The following is a 24930-nucleotide window of genomic DNA, read 5'->3' on the forward strand; positions in this document are numbered from 1 at the left end:
TCTACAATTGCTAAGAGAATTCCAAGTAAGTTCATTAGGACTTGCTTTAATCAAGTTAATTAAAAACTCATCATGTTTCTTGAAATTTCTTCCCTCATTTCATCTATTATGATGTGTGAGACTTCCACTTGACTAACATTTTGTTTTTATTATATTACTGAGAGTATGTTTTTATTAAGATGTTATAGGTACATGTAAATTTAGATGTGGTACATCTTTCTGAGGAATATTTCATCATATTAACAAGTCCCTTTTATCCCAGTTTTTACCTTAAAAATTAAGTAGTATTGAAAATATCCACAAAAAATGTTAGACCCATATCTATGTTTTAGCCTTGTATTTCAGAAATCAATGTTAGTTTTCTGTGCTATTTTATGTATGTTTTTGAAATTTTATTTTAATTTTGCTCTTAAGGACTCCAGTTTCAACAGATATTCTGCATTTTTTAAGTTTTATTTGAAGAGGGAGGTAGAGGAGGAGAAGGAGGAGGAGGAGGAGAGACACACTTCTATCTGCTGGTTCACTCCCAAAATGGCTGCAACAGCCAGAGACACGAGCTACACCTGCGTCTCCCATGTGCATGGCAAAGGCGCCATCACCTGCTGACTTCCCAGGGGTATTAGCAGTAAGCTAGATTGGAAGCAGAACAGCCAGGTCTGGAACAGTTCTCCAATGTGGGACGTTGGTGTTGCAGTTAGCAGGCTAACCTGCTTCTCCATGTCAGACTTTATAGGACTTCTAAACTGCAGATACTCGGATTTAAATTTCTCATTTTGAAATTAGTTATTTGGGGAGCAGACAGAAAAACATACAGAGATCTCCCACATGTGGGTTCACTTTCAAAGTATCTGTTAGCTGAGGCTGGGTTAGAGCTGGAGTTGGGAGGTTCAATCTAAGTTTGCGAGGTGGGTGGCAGGAACATAACTACTTGAGCCATAACCTACTATCTGCCAGGGTCTGCACTGGCAATAAGCTGGAATTAGGAGCTGGAGCTTGGTATCAAACCAAGGTACTCCAATGTGGATGAGGGTGTCATAACTGCTGAGTTAAATGTCTGCCTCTGGATTCAGTTTTTCAGAGTCTGACAACCCTTGTCTTTAAAAACAATATTTAGGCTGTTAGCATTTAATCTAATTGCTACTATATGTGGATTTAAATCCATCATTTTATTTTGTGTTTGTTGGTCCCTCTGATACATTTTTTGAAGTGCTTTAAGTCTTTCATTGTATAAATATACTAGTTTTTATTAGTGAAATATACTTTAATATGTTTACCTAAACACAACAAACTTTCTATAGGTATATAAAATTATCAACAGTGACTAACTGGAGATAGAACAGAGCTGAAAGTTTTAAAATTTATGTTTCTCTTAATTTGATTTCTTCCTACTACCATAATCTAATTTTTACAGTTTTGAAACCTGTCGCTCCCCCTCTTCATGGAGGAACGACACTAAACCCTGCCTAGGCTTCATATCCGAGTCACAGCACCATTATGTCGCTCCCCGTCTTCGTGGAGGAACGACACAGGACCCTGAGTTGTTCTTTCGTCTGCTCGGCCCTTCCCGGGTTTGCTGCTGGTTCTTCCCGGGTTGGCTACCGACCCTTCCACCTCCGTGGAAGGGTGGTTCCCCCTGCCACATTCCCCACTTCCGCGGGGGAGCGGCACACCGCCGGCCGGCTCTCTTGGGGGCTGCTCAGATGTTCCTCATAGATGTTCCTCTTAGATGTTCCTGGTGCATGTTGTCTCTCTCCTCCTTTATAGTCCTCTTCCGCCAATCCCAACTCGGCTGCCCACACGCCGAGTACGCTGCTCTCCTCCAATCAGGAGCAGGATCAGCTCCTGGAGGTCATCACTCAAGTTGGCAAGAGGCAGCTGCGTAGAAGCTGTTTTCTCCTCTCCCAGCACCATATTGTGGGAGAGCAGATGCATAGAATAAGTCTTAATTCCAGTAACTCAGTCCAGTCCGGGTTGCTCCCCACAGAAACCCTAACTGCAATAACTACATTAAAATATAATTCAAAAATGCATACAAAAATAAAGAATATTTTCCCATTATTATCTTAGACTATAATCCATCTTTCCCAACTTTCCATTTAGATCCAGGCTGAAGAGTACAAATGTAATTTACCAAGCAAAAAAAAAAAATCACTTAAAAATTGGTCAGAATTTACAATATGCTTCTGAGTGTAGTGTTCAGTGTTTCCCATGCAAGGTGACTTTGTTGGATGTAGGGTCTTCAGCACTGCCCTGGCCTTTGTATGCTCCCTTATTTCTATTAAGTGAATGAATAATTCATAGTAAGTGTGATATGAGAAGAGCAGTGAGGAGTTCACGAGTGACCGATTCTTTTTGACCTTTGTCAAGTCTTATTACACCTGTGAGCTTCATTCCCAAATAGAAGACTGGAGTTGACTTTAAGCCCCCTGTCAGCCATAATTATATAATAGTGGAAACATTTTGAGGACTGGTAATTCAGTCCTGCTTTCAACTTTGTCTCTTGCTACCTCAGTGATTTCTGACATAGTTACACGAATTCTCTGGAATATGCTCTCAATAGTATAACCAGGGTTATGCTGAGGAGTAAACAGAAAGCACTTTGGAAGAATCCAAATAAGTGCCACCCTAGGGCAGATAATCGATGATTAATTTTCATTTTTCTGGTGGATAAATATGCACATCATTAATTTTTACTGTTTAACATCCTAGAATTGTATTAGGATTCCAAATTAGTTTTAGGGAGGTCAGTTTGGCATTGACTGACCCAGACTTTACAAGTGCTCCCTTCCCCTATAATAATTGACAGAATATTACTCTAACCTACAGGACATTTTTATGAATCCTTAGACATTTATGACAGTATCTAAAGAAACCACAAAAGTATACACATTTAAACAATGGTATAGGGATGGGCAGTTGGCACAGTGGTTATGTCGCCACTTGGTAAATACACATTCCATATCAGAGTGGCTAGACTGAGTCCCAGATACTTCACTTCTAATTCCAGTTTCCCCATTAATATGCTTCCTGGGAAGCAGATGAAAGCTCAAATACTTGGCTGATATGGAAGATGCAAACTGAATTCCTAGTTCCTGACTTCAGCCTGGCACATCCCTAGCCACTGCAGGTATTTGGAGATTGAACCAGCAGATGGAAGATTGTTTTATTTTTGTCTCTCTTCCTTTCAAATAGAATGAAAAACAAAATAAAACAAAAACTTAGTATAATCTTATGAATAGCATATTGACAAAAAAAAAATAGAACTTTGGAAAAGTCAACCAAGCAGAAAATTAAATATAAAATTATGTCAGTCCTAAAGACTTATTAATACCATCTTTCAGTTATTTTACACATGTCATTTCTGCATTTGTACAGTAGTATGACACATGTAATAGATTTTCCTCTATAGCGGTCAGTTCAGATTTGAAGGTCACTGGTAATTGGAGGCGAGAGTCTCCCAAAGTGATGACCAAAGGAAAGCACAACATTTTACTTTCATGAATGCAATGAGTTCATTTTGTTGACCTCTCATCGGTTAAGCATGATACATAAAACATTTCACTTCTGATACTTGCATGTGAAGCACTGACAAGCATTTAAGGCGGAGTGTGGCTTTAAATTCCTGGGTTTCCTCATTCTTCTTGAGTATCACTTAAGTTATTTTGAAATGCTTCAGAAAGAAAAAGGAAAAGGGAAATGATAGGAAAAGAAAAGGGAGGGAAGCAAAGAAGTAAGGAAAAAAGCAATTGGTTTACTTATTTTTCTTTCTGCACAAATGGAAGGCTACAAATATTTTAGAGACCTTTAATGTAAACAGCTATTTTAGACATCTAAACACGTGCAAGTTTGAATAATGCATCATGAAAAAATACCTATGCTGAAATGACAATTTCGAACTTTAAGAGAAAGGTCCTAAAGTTTAAAAGTTAAAAGTAAGTTAACTCCTTGCTTATTCGAACATTAACCTGTCATCACAGAAGTAAGTTTAAAACTTATGATGGTCTGAAAATGTGGTGCTGAATGAAGTCTGAAGACCCATTAACCTGCCTGAGATGTAAACCAGGAGCTATTGCACTCCTCTGTTCAGATTAGCACACAAGCCATTAAGAGTGGACAATGAATCTGACTAGTATCAGTCTTTTACTAAACATGATGATAATGTTAGTTCTTTCTAGTATTCAGTTAGGAATTACTTGCATTTAGAAAATAGAATACTGACTTGAAAAAGCCAATATTCCTTCACATTTTTATAACAGTAATGCAGAAGTTAGAAGCTTTAACAAATTGTCCAATAATCTTTCCTTTGTTTTAGAGCTTTATGCAGATTTAAAGAGAAAACACAACACTTGTAAACATATCTTTATGTAAGCAGTAAACACTTCATATAAAATTCTTTATTTGGCTCCAATTTGCAGAGATGGAAATTAATTAAACCCAAAATATAAAAATTAAAATGGTCAAATAGGTCTATACCATTCTGACTGAAAGAAAATTAACTTTGTTATGAAAATACACTTTTCTTAAGCCACCTGTTTGTAGGTTCTTGATTTCAAGTGTGAAAGACAATAACCTTTTTTCCTTCCATAACACAATGTTAAAGTATTTTAAAAATTATACTAAAACATTTGAATAGGAAACTATAGTATTTTGATTCATATTCTAATCTAGTGGTAGGTCTTACTAGTGTAATAGCAGGTAAAACAGGAAACTGATGTGACATACACATTTTTCATTGAACGCACAAGCAGCCTGTGAAGAAAAGAGAGCCAAGGGGAAGATAATAACAGATATTACAGTATTAGCTGCCTGAGTTTGTGGTGTACTCAATACATTCCAGACAGGCAAGAAGAGATCTGTCCAGGCCAGAGTGATGACACCTTAAGAGGACTTTGATGAATGAATAAAAATGGATGGTTTTCTCCTTACCAATTCTGAAGATGGATGAAGATTTGGACCACAATTTAATCTAGTTCTGGAAGTGAGGTATTGCAAAGTAGTGAAAATGCAACAAGAAACCCTGTGCCACCTGAACTTCTATCTTGGGTCAGCCTCTGTATGTTATAATGAATATCTTGATGCATACCAACCAACAGGACAAAGAGACACTGTTAACATTTCTACTTCAGTAAATGGCTTTGGCATTTTCCACTTTTTTTTTTTTTTGACAGGCAGAGTGGACAGTGAGAGAGAGAGAGAAAGAGAGAAAGGTCTTCCTTTGCCATTGGTTCACCCTCCAATGGCTGCCGCGGCCAGCGTGCTGCAGCCGGTGCACCGCGCTGATCTGATGGCAGGAGCCAGGTACTTATCCTGGTCTCCCATGGGGTGCAGGGCCCAAGCACTTGGGCCATCCTCCACTGCACTCCCAGGCCACAGCAGAGAGCTGGCCTGGAAGAGGGGCAACTGGGACAGAATCCGGTGCCCCAACCGGGACTAGAACCCGGTGTGCTGGCGCTGCAAGGCGGAGGATTAGCCTAGTGAGCTGCGGCGCCGGCTCCACTTTTCTAATAGTTGCTCATTTTGTATGAATAAAAAATGCACTTAATTGATTTTACATTTTTTAACTTATGTCCTGTGTTTTGCAAGAGTGACAAACTTTTAAAAAAATGCATATAATAAAACTATATAGAATGTAAAACTTGTTAAGGACAGTTAAGGTTAGCAAAAATAAGACCAAATACTTAATACATAAAATGTCTTTTTCCAGGCATTAATATAACTTTAAAGCTCTCTGCTTAAATTCTAAGGTTTTGCTCTCTTAGCAACAATTTATTTGATATGGAATTTTGACAACAGGGATTTAACTCTTACCCCTTCCCAAAGTGAAACAAGTTCAAGCACAATAGAATGAAAGGTTTCGGTTCTATTGGAGCCAGGGGTACCACAGGAATAAGTTCATTCGTGTGCTATCAGACTTAGCTTCACTTTTGTCTAACATTAAACAAGTAACCTAGCATCCATACCTCAGTTTCCTCATTTATTATGCACATTGTAATATTGAAGTCACCCCGTGAAGTTGTCATCCATGGTAAATTAGACAGTGTATAACTAAATGTAGTATCTGGTACAGACACTAAGCATGCAATGAAGGTTAACACAGTTCATTACACCAAAATGGAGTGAATTTGTTTGTCTAAGTTTGACACCAGTATCATTCCAAATAGAGTACTGCAGAAAGTGAGAATATTGATTTCAAAATGTCCCTGTGTTCTCTTAGGAGGCAGGTGGAGTGAGTGGCAACACAACTTTTCTCAGTCTAATTATTCCCTTATCCTCTTTGCTGTACTTTGGCTCTCAGGCCAGACTGGTCTAAATTCTTTCCACGTCTCCCTTTCTCTACTCAGAGTTCACAAAAGAACCATGGCTATCATGCCATTTTGATTCCATTATGGAAACTGAAGAGTACAGTATCACTTCTGTACTCAAAAAAGCAGTCCATTGACCAGCAAAATTAGAAATCTGAGCTTGAGCGATCCTATCAACTCCTCTCAACACTTGCTTAATCAGAACATGTATTTACACAACATATTCAGTTGATCTTGTATGAACAAATTCTGTGCTGAAAAGGATACTGTTTTAGATCACTTACCCCCATAATGCAGATTGCTTGTAATGATAAATCTGGAGTTCAGAATGAGGGGTATGATATTTTAAAATTTATTTTCCTGATGGGTAACTGTCATAATGCTAATCTTTTATACTTCAATCTATCTGAAATTGAATCACACAATTTCTATCCTACTAGAAGGACAGATCCAATATCAACTTGAAGCCATATCTTCTTTTTCATTCTCCAGTGTTATCATAATCATTTTAATCAAACTTACTATCACCTTATAATTATCTTTATCTAAGCACCTGGATCACAAACATTTTACATTTGAACCTTGCCAATTTGTAACTGCTATATTATTTTCACTCATTCCCATTTATAGTGCCAATAACTAGTCATTTTTATTATTTTCTGTTATGATCCAATTTTTAAACTCTTGATACACACATTTTGCTAAACTGGGCATTACTGACCACCTGAAAAACTTAGTGAGTTGGTTTAATACATGTAGGCTAAGGATATGAACAGGCATTTTTCAAAGGATGAAATCCAAATGACCAACAGATATGTTGGTGAAAAGATCCTCCAGATTACTAGCCACCAGGGAAATTCAAGTCAAAACCACAATGAGGTTTCACCTCACCCCAGTTAGAATGGCTCTTACATAGAACTCAACAAACAAAAATGCTGGTGAGAATATGGAGATAAAGGTACACTAATTCATTATTGGTGGGAATGTGTGCTAACAACCACTATGGAATACAGTATGGAGATTCCTCACAAATCTGAAAATAGATCTAACATATGATCCAGCTATCCATCTCCTAAGAATTTACCTAAAGGAAATTAGATCAGCAAATAAACAGTTATGTGTACCCTCCTCCACGTTTTTAGCTCAATTCACAATAGCTAAGATATGTAATCAACCCAGATGTCCAACAACTGGGGACTGAATAAAGAAAATGTGATGTATAACACTTAGAATGGAATAAGAGTCATAAAGAATGAAATTCTTTCACAACAAAATGTATCAACTAGGGACCATTGCTCTTAGTGAAATAATTCAGTTCCCAAAAGACATACGCTTTTCCCGATTTGTGGTAACTAATGCACAGAACACAAGAAAGTAATGTATATAAACAAAATTTTGACACTTTGGTTGGGGCCAGCACTGTGGCATAGCAGTTAAAGCTGCTGCCTACAGTGCTGGCATCCTTTATGGGTGCCAGTTCATGTCCCAGCTGCTCCACTTCCAATCCAGCTTTCTGCTGTGGCCTGGGAAAACAATACAAGATGGCCCAAGTGCTGGGCCCCCGCATCCATGAGGTAGACCTGGAGGAGGCTCCTATCTCCTGGCTCCAGAAATCAGCGCAGCTCCAGCCATTGAGGCCAACTGAGGAGTGAACCAGCAGATGGAAGATCTCTCTCTCTCTCTCTCTCTCTCCTTCTCCCTCTCTCCCTGACTCTCTCCCTGCCTCTCCTCTGTGTAACTCTTTCAAATAAAAATTTAAAGAAAAAAAATCAACATTTTGAGATTTGATTGTTGTTTATAGTCTTTGTACTCTTGAGGAATAGATGTTCGTCTGCTTATGAGTTGTTTAATTATTTAGTGGATCGTCAAGCTTGTGGTTAGAAAGTAAATTGAAATTGTGACATAAAAAGAAATAAAGGAGGAAAAAGGAGAAAGGAGGATAGGGACGAGGGGAGGAAGAAGAACAGGGTAGGAAGTATCATCATACTTTTAAAATTGTATTTTTGAAAAACATGAAATTTGTTCCTTTTATATAAATAAAATTACAAAATAAAAACATATACCTATATATTGTGTCAAACAGATAATCAGTTCAAATTTACTTATAGTCTTTTGACGTGAATGTCAGTCGCTGTTCCATTATAGGGTCATCAATGTTCTCTTTTGCTTCTCTTGGTTGTATAATCTTGGCTATTTCTCTCATTCTCCCAAACTCCTATTGTAGCCATTCTCATTCTCTTACTTTCCCAATATCATGTTTCCCATTTGAAATTATTACCCTCTAACATAATCTCAAAGCTCATCATAGATAAATAATTAGTTCCCCCAACTTATGTTTACATGTTAGAATAACCCTTGTCTAGATAAGTATTGATTTATGAATATAGAATATAAGTGCCAGATATATCAATGCTAATGATTTCATGGTTCAGGAAATTTATTAATATGTAAAATGTATTAAAATTTAGCTTTGCAATGTAGATGAATAAGGAAACAGAGTCAAAGGTTAAAGGATAAAGCAAACTATTTTATAAAGCCCTAAAAAATAGCTGAAACATAAATGACTATTTATATAAGGTAAGTATTAAAAAATCACCATTGGGATATATAGCAAGTCTATAAGCCTTTGAACTGTGTCCTTAAAGATATTTGTGTATTTTTTGATGTCAAGAAAGGGGTTAGAAACAATGAACTGGAACAATACCCAAAGTCTCTTATGTTTTATTACTATAAAGTGACGAGATTTTGAGGACAGAGGCTGTTGGGGTTACCATAAACTAATGGTTTTCAAATCTTGCACATTTTCTTCCTTGGGTGATATCATTGATTCACAAGGAATTAATCACTACTTTTATGCAGATGAATCACAATTTATAATTCCATCCCAAATGTTTCATTTGCCATCCTAATTGAATGATTATCTGTCTCCTACTTAGCACCTTTTAGATGTTATAAGAAGTCATTAAAACTGGCAGCTCAAATTTGTATTCATGGTATTTTTCTTCAACTATTATCCAATTTGAGTGTTCTCTAACTTAGTAGAAGCCATTATCACATATACACAAGCCAGAAACCTAAGACTTAGACTGAAGTCCATCTGATCCCTCATTTCCTAAATCTAATCCATTGGCATGTGCTTTTGGTTTTACCTTTTAACTGTCTCAACCAGTTTGCTGTCTACTCTGCTCTCCCCTACCTTAATTTTCTCTACGTGCAACTCAACTATGTACCACAGTAACCTTCTAAATGGTCTCTCCTTGTATACTTGCCCTTTAATTACTCCAGCTTCTTCTCCCATCTATAACCAAGAGGACTTTTACTAAAATACAGATATGATATGGTTAACCTTTTAAATAATTTGGTAACTTCCAGTTGTAACTATGTGTTAAAGACAGAAACTTGAGCATGGTTTACAAGATCTCTCTCTGGTATTACCTCATATGGAAACCTATATTTTGTGTTACCTCCCTGCTTCAGACAAATGGCTCTCAGTTCTTTGAAAAAAAGCCTCTTCCATATGACCATTGTACATTTGCATATGCTCTGTTCTCTCCTCAAAGATTGCTCAATGAATTTCAACCTGTACTCCTGCCTAGTCTTCAGTTTTCAACTCAATCACTGCTCAGGAAGGCTACTCGGCTCTGATTTTACAGAGACTTAATATATTGTGTATTTCTTCTACAAAGTCTCCTACTTTACAGTCTTATGAGAATTATATATTTTTATGAGCATTCAAAGAGGTAATACTCTTAAAGCACATCACAGAGACTGAAGCATAGAAAATGCTCATTAAATGTTAATGGTTTATTTACTTATTTACATTTCCTGTGTCAGGAAATTTATTGTACCTTAATAGATGCATGCATATGGTGCCATAGCTCTTTCTCTATGAGTGCTGGATTTTCCTTAGGCAATAATTCAGATAAATTCCAACGTTGTTGATATGTATTATTAAATAAATTTCACTTCTGTGGTTTAGACAGACCTAGGAATCTATTGGTTCATTGCTTCCCTATGACTTTTTTCCTTTCCCATTTCTAGTACTTTGTAACTTCCAGAATTTCTCTAATCTCTTTCCTCTCGTCTTCTTAGTTGGATATTTTCTTTTTCTTCTCCATTGACTGTGTCTACATCCTTCTCTTCCTTTTTATTGTTATTTATTCAGATACAGAAATAAATTATTCCCCAGTATCTTATAATTTAGGAATAAATTCTAGGTTGGGCATGAGAAATGTATTAATTAGATCATTCATTACACAGAAGTATTGATGCCATGAACTAATGCAGTATCATTAAACATTTTCCTGTGTTGGTCCATTATTATATTTTACTATTTCTTGTGTAGACATATATAATATATGTCTATATATAATATAGACAATAGCTACCAGGAACCATTTTACATTGAAATCAGTGGTTGCTTTAAGGCTCAAAACTCTAATATTTGTAATTTGAACAATCTCCTTAATGTTATGGAATAAATATTTTTAAGCAAGTTACCTTTTGTGCAACTACAAAACCTTGTACTTTAACAGTAAAATTTTGAACTTAGAATTGATTTTTTAGTTACAGATATGAGACTATGGAGTCAGCATAAGTTTTAAGAATTCACTTTTCCATTTCTTCTCCTCTATCCACCCACATGCCATACAATGTACTTAGGCTTGTTGATTAATTAGATAAATGCAGTGTCTCATGGCATGTTACTTAATCAAAAGTGATCATTGTATAAAAATGTTATTTGCTTGATTATGAGATGTAATTAACACTGTGCAACTCATTACACTTTACATCAGTAACATTTCCACATCACCAAATATCAATATTTCTTATCCCTTCATTCTGGTTGGTGGCTGACTCATGTTCCATCCTGTTTATCTAAATTTATAATTTTGGACAGTGTACATTTTTTAACTGCTGACACATTTGAGTGGGCCATTTGACTTTCTTATCTCAGTGAATATATTGCGGAGATAATGTCTGCTGTGCTGAGTTGGGTTTTAAAACATCATGATTTGAAAATGGGAATGGTTGCTCACATATTTTGTAGATTCTACAGAATGAGTTCAGAGCTTTGCCAGTGATCAAGAGCATGGCAATGCCATCATTGTGGGGAGCAACTCGGACTAGACTAAGTTACTGGAATTAAGACTTATTCTATGCATCTGCTCTCCCACAATGTGGCGCTGGGAGAGGAGTAAAAACAACTTTTACACAGCTGCATCCAGTTCAACCAGTAACCTGCAGGAGCTGATCCCGCTCCTGATTGGAGGAGAGCAGCGTACTCGGCGTGTGGGCAGCCGAGTTGGGATTGGTGGAAGAGGACTATAAAGGAGGAGAGAGACAACATGCACCAGGAACATCTAAGGGGAACATTCGAATAACATCTGAGCAGCCCCCGAGAGAGCCGGCCAGCGGTGTGCCACTCCCCCGCGGAAGTGGGGAAAGTGGCAGGGGGAACCACCCTTCCACGGAGGTGGAAGGACGGCAGCCAACCCGGGAAGAACCAGCAGCAAACCCGGGAAGGGCCGAGCAGACAAAAGAACAGCGCAGGGTCCTGTGTTGTTCCTCCACAAAGAGGGGGAGTGACAATCATAATGGTTTTCCGGGTTTTTATGTCGATAAAAATACTTATCACACCAATGTTACCAATCTGTTATGCAATCAGCAATATGTATTAATTGGATCTCTCCAACTTTCATCTTAGTTTTTCATATACAAGTATACAGAGCAAGCTCCTGCTAACAGAATATTGTAAATAAGTACAGAAAACTACATCTGGAGTGTGAGATCTTAGTGCACTATGAGTTTAATATTAGGAAGTTTATAACCTGGGAGGAATTGAACTATGAATTTCAAAAAGGTTATAAATGTTGCCTGGAAATAAGTGTTATTATTTTGGTACATAAGCATCCTATGGCTTTCCAAAAGGAATCACATGCACAAATATTTGAGTTACCCTTGTAAACAGATGCCTTCTAGGACAGATTATATTTCACACACTTGTTACATTACTATGATTTGCTGTTTCCCTCACAGGAAAAAGTTTGAAAAGAAAGATTCAGAGGAAAAAGAATGAAAGCTAAGAATATTGAAGATAACATATAGAAGTAGGGAGCCAAGATGGTGGAATAGTGAGGGCGCGCACCGATAGTCCGGGAAAATTTAGTTTAATAAAAGGGGAGTTACGGTAGCCGCAGAAAAAAGAACCATGAAAATACTGCAGGGGAAACTCTTCTGGATCCAGTGGCCGTGAATCGGAGGACCTACTGGGAGAACAAGGTCGCCCACCGCGCGGAAGTCAAGCCGTGGGACCGAGCCGCAGAAGCCCCAGGGTCTGCACGCCAGTGCTCGAAGGGGAGTGCATGCCACACAGACAACAGCGGGGAGAGTTGGGATGCTCAGGGCTCTGAGTCCACACATCGGCGCTGGAAGGGGAGGTGAGCTCAATAACCCGAGACATTGGTGGGGAAACGGGGGTCAGAATCTAGAGGGGGGCCAGAAAGTGCAGCAAACTCACTACCGGAAAGAAGGAAAAAAAATGCTTCGGGGTTTCTCTTCCCCCTAACCTTGCAAAGGTTACAAGGCTGCAAGGCTTGAAGAATTCCCAAGAGACAAAGAGCAGGCCCCCTCTCTGGATTTACATATCAAAGGGGGAGAGCTAAGGAACTGAGTCACTACAATTCAGTAGCCTAGGCAACCCAGTGGGAGTCCAGAGGAGCCTAAAGGGACTCTGGGACTCTGAGGGTAGAAGCCAAAGACTGAAAGCGAAATACCATCAATTCTGCACAGTCATGCTGTGCGGTGTTACTTACCCCCTGAATAAATAAAATACATAAATAAATAAAAAGAGAGAGATTTACCACGCATAACCTGAGGGTGTCACCTTTGCACACCCTTAACCAGGAAGAACCAGGCAGAGCTCTCAGGCCGCACCCATCTCAAGCCTCCAAGGCTCCTCCAACAGCAGGCAGTCCAATTAACACGGACACAGTATAAAAAAACAAAAAACAAAAAACAAAACAAAAAAAAAACCAAAACAAAACAAACAAAAAAAAAACGCACAGTGACACAAGAAGAATTAACTATGCCGAGTAACAAACACAGAAATCGAGGGAACAAGATCAACGATGACACTATGATGCCTCCAAATAAGCAAAACACCACAAGCCAAGAGTATGAAGATGATGAGATAGAAGAAATGCAAGATATGGATTTCAAAAAATTTATGATAAGAACATTTAGAAGTTTTCAAAAGCAAATCCTTGAACTACAGAAATCCTTAATGGACAAGATTGAAAATCTCTCTCGTGAAAATGAAATTTTAAGGAAGAGTCAAAATGAAACTCAGAAACTAGTAGAACAGGAAAGTGTTATAGTGAAGAGAAATCAAAATGAAATGAAGAGCTCAATAGATCAAATGACAAACACATTAGAAAGCCTTAAAAACAGAATGGGTGAAGCAGAAGAGAGAATATCGGACTTAGAAGATAGAGCACAGGAAAACATACAGTCAAACCAAAGAAAAGAAGAGGAAATTAGAAATCTAAAAAATATTGTTGGGAATCTACAGGATACTATTTTAAAAACCAACATTCGAGTTCTAGGAGTTCCTGAAGGCATGGAGAGAGAGAAAGGATTAGAAGGCCTTTTTAGTGAGATACTAGCAGAGAACTTCCCAGGTTTGGAGAAGGACAGAGATATCCTAGTACAGGAAGCTCATAGAACCCCCAATAAACATGACCAAAAGAGATCCTCACCACGACACGTGGTAATTAAACTTACCACAGTGAAACATAAAGAAAAGATCCTAAAATGTACAAGAGAGAAACGTCAGATTACTCTCAGAGGATCTCCAATCAGACTCACAGCAGACTTCTCATCAGAAACACTACAGGCTAGGAGGGAATGGCGAGACATAGCACAGGTGCTAAGAGAGAAAAATTGCCAGCCCAGAATATTATATCCTGCCAAGCTCTCATTTGTGAATGAAGGTGAAATAAAGACCTTTCATAGCAAACAGAAATTGAAAGACTTTGTGGCCACTCGTCCGGCCCTGCAAAAGATACTTAAAGATGTGCTACACTCAGAAACACAGAAACACGGCCAACAATATGAAAGAAGAGAAAGGAAGAACACCTACCAGTAAAAGAGCATGGGAAGCTCAAAGCATATACTAGAAAATATTTCCGGGAAAATGGCAGGGCAAAGTCACTACGTATCAATTGTCACATTGAACATTAATGGTCTGAATTCTCCAGTTAAAAGACACCGTTTGGCTGACTGGCTCAAAGAACACAACCCAACTCTTTGTTGCCTACAAGAAACACATCTCTCTAACAAAGAGGCATGCAGACTGAAAGTGAAAGGTTGGAAAAAGATATTCCATGCCAACAGAAACCAAAAAAAAAGCAGGTATAGCCATAAATATCAGACAAAATAAACTTTAATACAAAAACTGTTAAGAGAGACAAAGAGGGGCACTATATAATGATTAAGGGTTCAATTCAACAGGAAGATGTAACTATTATAAATGTATATGCACCTAATTACAGGGCACCGGTCTATTTAAAAGATATGTTAAGGGACTTAAAGGGAGATTTAGATTCCAATACAATAGTACTGGGGGACTTCAATACTCCACTCTCAGAAATAGACAGATCATCCGGACAGAAGATCAACAAGGAAACAGCAGATTTAATTGACACTATTGCCCAAATGGATCTAACAGATATCTACAGAACTTTCAACCCTACATCTACAGACTTCACATTCTTCTCAGCAGTGCATGGAACCTTCTCTAGGATTGATCACATACTAGGCCATAAAGCAAGTCTCAGCAAATTTAAAAGAGTTAGAATCATACCATGCAGCTTCTCAGACCACAGCGGAATGAAGCTGGAAATTAGCAACTCAGGAAACCCCAGAAAGTATGCAAACACATGGAGACTGAACAAAATGCTCCTGAATGAACAATGGGTCATTCAAGAAATCAAAAGAGAAATCAAAAACTTTCTGGAAGTAAATGAAGACAACAACACAACATATCAAAACTTATGGGATGCAGCAAAAGCAGTATTGAGAGGCAAATTTATAGCAATAGGTGCCTATATCAAGAAATTGGAAAGGTACCAAATAAATGAGCTTTCAGCGCACCTCAAGGACCTAGAAAAACTGCAACAAACAAAACCCAAATCTAGTAGGAGAAGAGAAATAATTAAAACCAGAGAAGAAATTAACAGGATTGAATCCAAAAAAATACTACAAAAAATCAGCCAAGCGAGAAGCTGGTTTTTTGAAAAAAATAAACAAAATTGACACCCCATTGGCCCAACTAACTAAAAAAAGAAGAGAAAAGACCCAAATCAATAAAATCAGAGATGAAAAAGGAAACGTAACAACAGACACCACAGAAATAAAAAGAATCATCAGAAATTACTACAAGGACCTGTATGCCAGCAAACAGGAAAACCTATCAGAAATGGATAGATTCCTGGACACATGCAATCTACCATAATTGAACCATGAAGACATAGAAAACCTAAATAGACCCATAACTGAAACAGAAATTGAAACAGTAATAAAGGCCCTCCCAACAAAGGAAAGCCCAGGACCAGATGGATTCACTGCTGAATTCTACCAGACACTTAAAGAAGAACTAATCCCATTTCTTCTCAAACTATTCAGAACAATCGAAAAAGAGGGAATCCTCCCAAATTCTTTCTATGAAGCCAGCATCAATTAATCCCTAAGCCAGAGAAAGATGCAGCACTGAAAGAAAATTACAGACCAATATCCCTGATGAACATAGATGCAAAAATCCTCAATAAAATTCTGGCCAATAGAGTACAACAACACATCAGGAAAATCATCCACCCAGACCAAGTGGGATTCATCCCTGGTATGCAGGGATGGTTCAACATTCGCAAATCAATCAATGTGATTCACCACATTAACAGACTGCAAAAGAAAAACCATATGATTATCTCAATTGATGCAGAGAAAGCATTTGATAAAATTCAACACCCTTTCATGATGAAAACTCTAAGCAAATTGGGTATAGAAGGAACATTCCTCAATATAATCAAAGCAATTTATAAAAAAACCACGGCCAGCATCCTATTGAATGGGGAAAAGTTGGAAGCATTTCCACTGAAATCTGGCACCAGGCAGGGATGCCCACTCTCACCACTGCTATTTAACATAGTTCTGGAAGTTTTAGCCAGAGCCATCAGCCAAGAAAAAGAAATCAAAGGAATACAAATCAAGAAGGAAGAAGTCAAACTATCCCTCTTTGCAGACGATATGATTCTGTACTTAGAGGATCCAAAGAACTCTACTAAGAGACTATTGGAACTCATAGAGGAGTTTGGCAAAGTGGCAGGATATAAAATCAATGCACAAAAATCAACAGCCTTTGTATACACAGACAATGCCATGGCTGAGGAAGAACTGCTAAGATCAATCCCATTCACAATAGCTACAAAAACAAGCAAATACCTTGGAATAAACTTAACCAAGGACGTTAAAGATATCTACGATGAAAATTACAAAACGTTAAAGAAAGAAATAGAAGAGGATACCAAAAAATGGAAAAATCTTCCATGCTCATGGATTGGAAGAATCAACATCATCAAAATGTCCATTCTCCCAAAAGCAATTTATAGATTCAATGCAATCCCAATCAAGATACCAAAGACATTCTTCGCAGATCTAGAAAAAATGATGCTGAAATTCATATGGAGGCACAAGAGACCTCGAATAGCTAAAGCAATCTTGTACAACAAAAACAAACCCGGAGGCATCACAATACCAGATTTCAGGACATACTACAGGGCAGTTGTCATCAAAACAGCATGGTACTGGTACAGAAACAGATGGATAGACCAATGGAACAGAATTGAAACACCAGAAATCAACCCAAACATCTACAGCCAACTTATATATGATCAAGGATCTAAAACTAATTCCTGGAGCAAGGACAGTCTATTCAATAAATGGTGCTGGGAAAACTGGATTTCCACGTGCAGAAGCATGAAGCAAGACCCCTACCTTACACCTTACACAAAAATCCACTCAACGTGGATTAAAGACCTAAATCTACGTCCTGACACCATTAAGTTATTAGAGAACACTGGAGAAACCCTTCAAGATATTGGCACAGGCAAAGAATTTCTGGAAAAGACCCGGGAGGCACAGGCAGTCAAAGCCAAAATCAACTATTGGGATTGCATCAAATTGAGAAGTTTCGGTACTGCAAAAGAAACAGTCAGGAGAGTGAAGAGACAACCGACAGAATGGGAAAAAATATTTGCAAACTATGCAACAGATAAAGGGTTAATAACCAGAATCTACAAAGAGATCAAGAAACTCTACAACATCAAAACAAACAACCCACTTAAGAGATGGGCCAAGGACTTCAATAGACATTTTTCAAAAGAGGAAATCCAAATGGCCAACAGGCACATGAAAAAATGTTCAAGGTCACTAGCAATCAGGGAAATGCAAATCAAAACCACAATGAGGTTTCACCTCACCTTGGAGAGAATGGCTCACATACAGAAATCTACCAACAACAGATGCTGGCGAGGATGTGGGGAAAAAGGGACACTAACCTACTGTTGGTGGGAATGCAAACTGGTCAAGCCACTATGGAAGTCAGTCTGGAGATTCCTCAGAAACCTGAATATAACCCTACCGTTCGACCCAGCCATCCCACTCCTTGGAATTTACCCAAAGGAGTTTAAATTGATAAACAAAAAAGCGGTCTGCACCCTAATGTTTATTGCAGCACAATTCACAATAGCCAAGACCTGGAACCAACCTAAATGCCCATCAACGGTAGACTGGATAAAGAAATTATGGGATATGTACTCTTTAGAATACTATACCGCAGTAAGAAACAACAAAATCCAGTCATTTGCAACAAAATGGAGGAACCTGGAACACATCATGCTGAGTGAAGTAAGCCAGTCCCAAAGGGACAAATACCATATGTTCTCCCTGATTGGTGACAACTGACTGAACACCAAAAAGGAAACCTCCTGAAGTGAAATGGACACTATGAGAAATGGTGACTTGATCAGCATAGCCCTGACTGTTAATGGACAACTTAATACATTATCCCTCATAGTATTTTTTTTGTCTGTTCTACTTAATATGACTGGTTTAATTCTGTAATTATCACACAGTTATTCTTAAGTGTTGAAAATTAACTGAAATGTGATCCCTGTTAAACATAAGAGTGGGAATAAGAGAGGGAAGAGATGTATAACTTGGGGCATGCTCAAGCTGACTTGCCCCAATTGGTAGAGTTGGAAACATACCAGGGGATTCCAATTCAATCCCATCAAGGTGGCATGTGCCAATGCCATCTCACTATTCCAAGTGATCAATTTCAGTTCACAATTGATCATAATGAAAGGACTAAGAGTCAAAGGGAGCACATAAACAAGTCTAGTACCTGCTAACACTAACCGATAGAATAAATAAAGGGGAGAGTGATCCAACATGGGAAGTGAGATACTCAGCAGACTCATAGAATGGCGGATGTCCTAAATAGCACTCTGGCCTCAGAATCAGCCCTAAAGGCATTCCGATCTGGCTGAAAAGCCCATGAGAGTATTTCAGGCATGGAAAGCCAAGACACTCTGGCAAAAGATCTCTGTGAGTGAGATCCCAGTGGAAAGAACAGGTCTTCAAAGAGGGAGGTGCCTTTCTCTGAAGGGAGGAGAGAACCTCCACTTTGACTATGACCATGTCTAAACAAGATAAGATCGGAGAACTCAAGGGGCTTCCATAGCCTTGGAAACTCATGACTGGTGCATAGGGAGATTACTGATGCCATAAACAGGAGTGTCAATTGGTAAAGTCAACAACAGGAGTCACTGTGCACTTACTCCTCATGTAGGATCTCTGTCCTTAATGTGCTGTACATTGAGGCTTAATGCTATAACGAGTACTCAAACAGTATATTTCACTTTGTGTTTCTATGGGGGTGCAAACGGTTGAAATCTTTACTTAATGTACACTAAACTGATCTTCTGTAAAAAAAAAAAAAAAAAAAAAAAAAGAAATTATCAATTCCCAACTTGACTCTCACTGGGATTAAACATGACAATAGGCCTGATCTGATTTCATCATCATTTAAAAAAAATCATCTATTATTTTTCACTTTATGTCTCTGTGTGGGAGCAAACTGTTGAAATCCTTACTTAAGGTATACTAAGCTGATCTTCTGTATATTAAGATAATCAAAAATGAATCTTGATGTGAATGGAAGGGGAGAGGGAGTGTGAAAGGGGAGGGTTGTGGGTGGGAGGGACGGAAGGGGGGGGGAGCCATTGTAATCCATGAGTCGTACTTTGGAAATTTATATTCATTAAATAAAAGATAAAAAAAAAGGAATCTGGTACTTGACAATGGAGAGAAAAAAAAAGAAGATAACATATAGAAGTAGAGAAAAATAATGTAACTTTCCAGCAAGGAAAGCAAAATTAGGGGTGACTAGATGGTTTTATGTGATGTAACTTACCCTGCGACGATCTTGCTTACAACTAAATCTCTCAGCATACATTTAAGCAAGTAGTCAAAATTCTTCTACCATGTTCATTTCCAATATTCACTGATGAATTGGTGTTGCAAAGAAGTAGTTTATTAGAACCAGTAGAAGAGCATGGGTGTTGTTGAATCTCCTTTGCATCTATCACAGATGAGCTGCAAACCAGCTGAATGGTCTTGGGCAATTAACTTGTAAGACTTTCTTTATCTGGAAAAGGAAGTGAATCCTGGGGCAAACTATGGGGAGTGAAACAAAGAAGATCTCAGTTTAGGAAAAGAATTTATGTGAAATTGTGTACTCTGACCCAAATCCTCCAATTCCCCTACTTCCTTACCTCTAGCAACCATCATTCTGCCTTCTGTTTCTATGAGCTTGACTTCTTTGATTCCACATATAGGTGAGGTCATGTAGTACATTTTTCTTTCTGAAACATGTAGAATTTAATTTAAAAAGTTGCATTCCAACTGAAGATGAACAAATTCAGTCATGCCATCCATGTATAGAAAAGTGAAATATGTTGCTGATAAAACTGGTGTCAACATTTATTAAGAGATTGCTTCCCTCCAAAATACCACTTTTGGATGTTGAATTTTAACTTCCTGAGATGTTGGTTTGCAAAAAGATTTCTAAGCAATGTTAAAATGCTCTGTGTAAAGAGTGAGAAGTTTGGTCCTGGGTCAAAGAATCAGAAGGGCCAGGAAAGAAGGTGGAAGAAAAGGAAGTCTCCAGGCTGCAGAAGCGAGAGCCCATGAAGAATGTTAGCTAATGAGAAAATCATCACAATCTGGCCAAAGGATCTTTAAGAATCCAAAAATTTAATTTTCAGTATTAATTTATCCATACTGATACAAGGTCAACCTCTTTGTTCCAAGCTTTAGTGAAGTATGCCAAACAAAAATGATAATTTGGGACAAATCAAGGAAAACTCTTGTAACGCAGCAATTCTTAACATGCACCTGCAGTAGCAGCATCCACACCACCTGAGAATTTGTTAAGTATGCACATTATCAGGCCCTGGTGCAAACCTACTGAATCAGAATCTCTGGGATTAGAGTTTAGCAGTCTGTGTTTCAGACCTCTTCAGGTTATGTTTTCAGAAGCTAAATTGTGAGAATTGTTCTTTTATTTCATATCTAGATTTAGAAAGCTCAGAGAAAGGTAACAGCAGAAGGACAGGATGTGCTGAAGAGATTAAGAAAGTTTCCAAGTATGAATTTTTGTTCAGTTAATTAGGAGATAAATAAACAAGGTGAGAACTTCCTGATTCTTGGGAAAGGTATGACATATCCATCTATGCAGGAGGTGTCTTAAGTCTTTATAACCAACTGTTACATAAACTTTGAAAAAATTACTTTTTTTTCCCCACAAAAGTAAAAAGTTCAATGTTAAAAAGTCTCTTGTTGTACGTACTACATTTTAGGAAAACTTCCAATAGCATCAGATGATTTAACCAATAAGAGCTATCTAACTCATATTAATTCTTACACTATCTCAAATACAGCTGACAACATGTATTAAAAATGCTGGAAGTTACTTTCAATGTTTCATGATTCATATCTTCTTGAATTTGTGCAATTATAGACATTCAATGTCCAAGGCTCAGTTAAAACTGCCTTAAATATTTTGATGAGATATTTTACATGGGAAAACATCTTAACATCTAGGATGTGTGCTCTCTGTAGTAAGTGATGTCTTTATGTGTAAATTGAGAGCTAAATGTCTATTGTAATGTTCTCTGATTCTGTTACAAGACGAAATGATATATTAATTTAAAAAACAAATTAAAATGAAGGATTAAAAGAGATCTACATTTCTTCAGCATTTATAAAGGCATTAAGATTTTCCTTTCAGTATGATTCCACTGATAAATTGGGTATCATCTTTGGTGTGTAAACCACACCCACAATTCACTCTTCTTAATTTCTTTATATTACTTTGCATTAGAGCAGTAACTTACAGCACAATATAACACTTTCATGCAAAATTATTTACATGTTTTACCTTTTTCCCTAAACTTTCTGTTATCTCACAACTAGTCAAATAGCAATTTTCAAAAGTAACTCATCTCTTCTTAAGCCTTTCCAAATCAATTTAGTTACCATAGAAATAGCACCTACTTTTCAGTGTAAGTAGTGTTTAATTGCATTATATAATTAAAACAACAAGTTCATCTACTCTAGCAGAGTTTGAGGCGCACACACAATTATCTCTTGATAATATTCAGCTGCTCAGGTCACTGAGTCACAGTGTACCTCACAGGATGGTATTTGTTAATCTAGTAAATTAGGAAAGTATATTAAAAAGTGAGCCTTCTATACTAATATTTCCATGAATTAAAATTTTGATGTTTGCATTATTAAAAGCCTTTTTAAGTAAAAGTCAAGATTTTGAAAATTATATTTTGATTATTTACACTAATTAGGTTTTCAGTGGAGAGACAAACAGGCTGTTTGCATTTACAGCAATCAGGAATGGAGCTGAGACTCAAACCCAGGCAGACTAATATGTATCAGGGAGTCTCCAGTGATGTCTTAACTGCTATGCCAATTGCTTTCCCTAGACTAATTATGTTTTAAATAATTCAGGTTTAATTAATATTACTTCTGAATTTTACCTTCCATGGAAATCATACTGGGTTTTTGTGTTATATATAAGAAAATGGTGGTGGAATAAGCATTCTACAGCCTTCTGGGAAATCTGTGCTACCATTAAAAATGCGTCGAAGACACAGCCAGATATATTCTCCTGACCAGATGGGACAAGAAGGATCAATGTGTTGTTTGTGCTTGTTTTGTAAGTGCCTAGTAAAGTAGTAGTATTGTAGGCACTGAATAGTTGTTGACTAAGAAAGAAACCTGGAAATGTTGTGATGGGATCTTTTTTCTTACCTTATTATCCTTTCTTTAGTGTTCTTTAGTCCTGATCCCTCCCACACTTATTTCTATGTACTATCTTAACCTTACTGTAAAAATTCCTGAAACCCCAATCACAAGACAATCATACACCTTTTTTCTGTTATTCTTAAGAGAAAAAAAAAAGTGTAAGCCACTACTAGGCTTTTGTATTTGGAAGAGAAAATTAATAATTTTCATGTATATCCATTTATGTCACATTGTGCAAATGCTTTCTCTTGCTCTGGGGGCCAAAATTTGGTAATTCATGTTTATTTTGAAAAAGCCTCATTGGCATATTAAGGCATTCACTAATCAACTTCGAATATTTGTAGGCTTAGAGAAGACAAGAAGTAATACATTTTTAATTAAAAGTATATTATTTTTAATTTTTTTAATTTTAATTTTAATTGAGTTTTTTAACAGACTCAAATTACTTTGTAGATACAATTCTAAGAACATAATAATATTCCCTTTTTCCCTCCTTTCCCCTCTGTCTCCCTTCCATCCTTCTTACTCAACCTTTTTTTTTAAAGTTTTTGAGAAAACATATCTTAAATTTACATTACAGTAAAAAGGCTAAATATTTCCCAGATAAGAAGTTTAACAAGTAAAAAGCAAAGGGATCCTAGTTTAGTAGGAATACAGATAATGGCTACAAACCATAATCGAATGGAAAAATGACCATTTCACCCATACACAGTAAATTTTAAAGTAATCACAGATCATTAAAACTATAGTAGTATAACATTCTTAACCATTTGTTTCACAAAGATATAAAATGAAGTTTTATAAAACTATATTTAAAATATATATTCTCAGGTGATTTATAAGACATACCAAATTTTGTTTTATAAGAGATGCCAAATATCTGGCTTCTGGAGCTTTCTACACGTTTCCCTATTTTCATCTCATAGAGAGATCCACAGAAAATTATTTTTCAAATATATCTAGTTTTCAACATTCATCTTGAAACTTCATTTTTGCAAATGTAGTCATCGAGCAAAATAAACTCAACTTTTAATTTTCTATTTTGTCTCTATCCTTTAAACATGTAAATAACAAATCACATGTAAATTCTCATGTTGCATCTATTTCCATTTCATAGCTTCCTTCCATAATTGTTCATATTTTTTCTTCTTTTTAATATTCAATTCAGTAATGTTCAATTTGAATAACATGTAACAATTGATAAAATAGATTTTGAGAACTATTGGATTTTTTGAGACTCAGTTTGAAACATTTTTGAGAATTATTTCACATAAGAATCAGTGCACTGATTGAAAAATGCCTGCACATATAATCTAGTGGGCCAGAAAGGCCCTCACTAACAAGCCTTTTTAATATACCTGTGCTCTGAGAGGTAGGTGCCAAAGCAGAGGAAATGAATAATGCGGGCCTTCTGCTGCAAAGATGCATCAGTGAGGCCTTTTGGGTATTCACCCTGTCTCTGTGCTTACAATTTATCCAACTTGTATTCTATTATTTTGCCACCCAGGCAGGCTCTAAAATTTGCAAAGTCCAGTGCAAAATGAACATGTGGTACCCTTGTTCAAAAAGCAAAACACATGCACAGTAAATGTATTAAAACAATTTTTTCCTTTAAATGTATATCATCACTTGCAAAAAGTAAGGTAATAGTGGTACATGAAATAATAATGTAAGTTTACCAACATAAATACCACATTGGCCTCTGGTGTATGTATTGAATGCATTGTCTTCTAGCTAACTAGGAATCTTTGCTCAAATCTGTGTTCTCTCCTCGTGTTACTGGCACCTGCCTATCCTCCACTTTCCATTATGAATGTTACTTCCTCAGGGTTACTTCATACAAAGCAGCTTCAAAAAATTCATGGAAAATGCTCATAGTCTTCTAATTTTCTATTTTCATGAACATTTGAAACCCCTTTTTGAAACAAAAGGAAGGAAGGAAGGAAGGAAGCAGGGAAGGAAGGAGGGAGGGAGGGAAGGAGGGAAGGAAGGAAGGAAGGGAAGGAAGGAGGGAGGGAAGGAGGGAGGGGGGAAGGGAGGGAGGGAAGGAGGGAGGGGGGAAGGGAGGGAGGAAGGAGGGAGGGGGGAAGGGAGGGAGGAAGGAGGGAGGGAAGGAAGGAAGCTCGGAAGCTCTTGGGGCCAGTGCCGGCATCCCATATGGGTGCCGGTTCTAGTCCTGGATGTT

The sequence above is a fragment of the Oryctolagus cuniculus genome, chromosome 11 (genome assembly GCF_964237555.1).
Source record: "Oryctolagus cuniculus chromosome 11, mOryCun1.1, whole genome shotgun sequence".
Classification (NCBI taxonomy): domain Eukaryota; kingdom Metazoa; phylum Chordata; class Mammalia; order Lagomorpha; family Leporidae; genus Oryctolagus; species Oryctolagus cuniculus.